The following is a 1,121-nucleotide window of genomic DNA, read 5'->3' as shown; positions in this document are numbered from 1 at the left end:
GAAAGAGTGAGACAGAGAGTGCGATGGAGAGAGAGAGGGGGGGGAGCGAAAGAGTGAGACAGAGAGCGCGATGGAGAGAGGGAGAGAGAGGAGCGAGAATGATAGAGGCACATAGAACGAGAGAAAGAGGCACGGGGGAGAGACGGTAGCACTCGTTCTCTCCTTTTTCTCGCTCTCCACCATCTCTCTCTCTCTCTCTCTCTCTCTCTCTCTCTCTCTCTCTCTCTCTCGCTCGCGCTCTCTATTTTCTCTCTCTCTATTCTTTACTTCCTCAATTTGCTGTACTTCTCCCTCTTTTTTCTTTACTATCCGTCCTCGCTCTCGTCCTTTTCTCGCTGCCTATCCCTCTATCTGCCTCTGTATCGGTCTTTCTCTCTGTTCCCGTGTGTGTTTCTCCTCTCTCTTCCTCTCTCTATCTCTCTCGGGACGCGTCTGCGAAGGTAACTAAGGTGCTCGCACGCTCCTCTCTGCGTGTGATCACCGCACGCACGCACGCCGCCGTGCCCGTCACACACCACGCCCAATCACCGCGCAGTCACGCCCGCCGCCGTCCGTCCACCACCGCATATTGTCGCCGTCGCCACCGCTGCTGCTGCTGCTGTTGTCGCTGCTGCTGCTACTGCTGCTACTGCCGCTGCTGCTGCGGCTGCTACTACTACTACTGCTACTACCGCTGCTGCTGCTGTTGCTGCTCCTCATGCGCTGTCACGGAAGCCGCTATTAAACGCACGCCGCCAACGTCACAGACGACGCGCGACAATCGTGCGGCGATGACGTCACGACGTCAACGGCGGCATATATCCTTGTGCGTGTACTGCCGGTGAATCTCTCGCGATGTCTTTTTGAGCGGTTGTTCTCTCTCCCTCGCTTGCACAGGCACTTGGAACGTCTCAATAAAAAATAATAGTAAATAAACACGAAATGTATTTACTACCAAACTCTTAATGTTTCTCTACTCTATTTCGCCTATTATTGCCGATAATTACCCGTAAATGCCGGTCAAATGCTCATCTGCAGACTGCAACACACAAGTACACCGCACGCACGCCCTGTGCACCAACAACATGAATAAGAGAGTCTCTCTCTCTCTCTCTCTCTCTCTCTCTCTCTCTCTCTCTCTC

This window comes from Priapulus caudatus, unplaced genomic scaffold (genome assembly GCF_000485595.1).
Source record: "Priapulus caudatus unplaced genomic scaffold, Priapulus_caudatus-5.0.1 Scaffold39, whole genome shotgun sequence".
In the NCBI taxonomy this organism is placed as follows: Eukaryota; Metazoa; Priapulida; class Priapulimorpha; order Priapulimorphida; family Priapulidae; genus Priapulus; species Priapulus caudatus.
Note: the sequence above shows the minus strand (reverse complement) of the source record.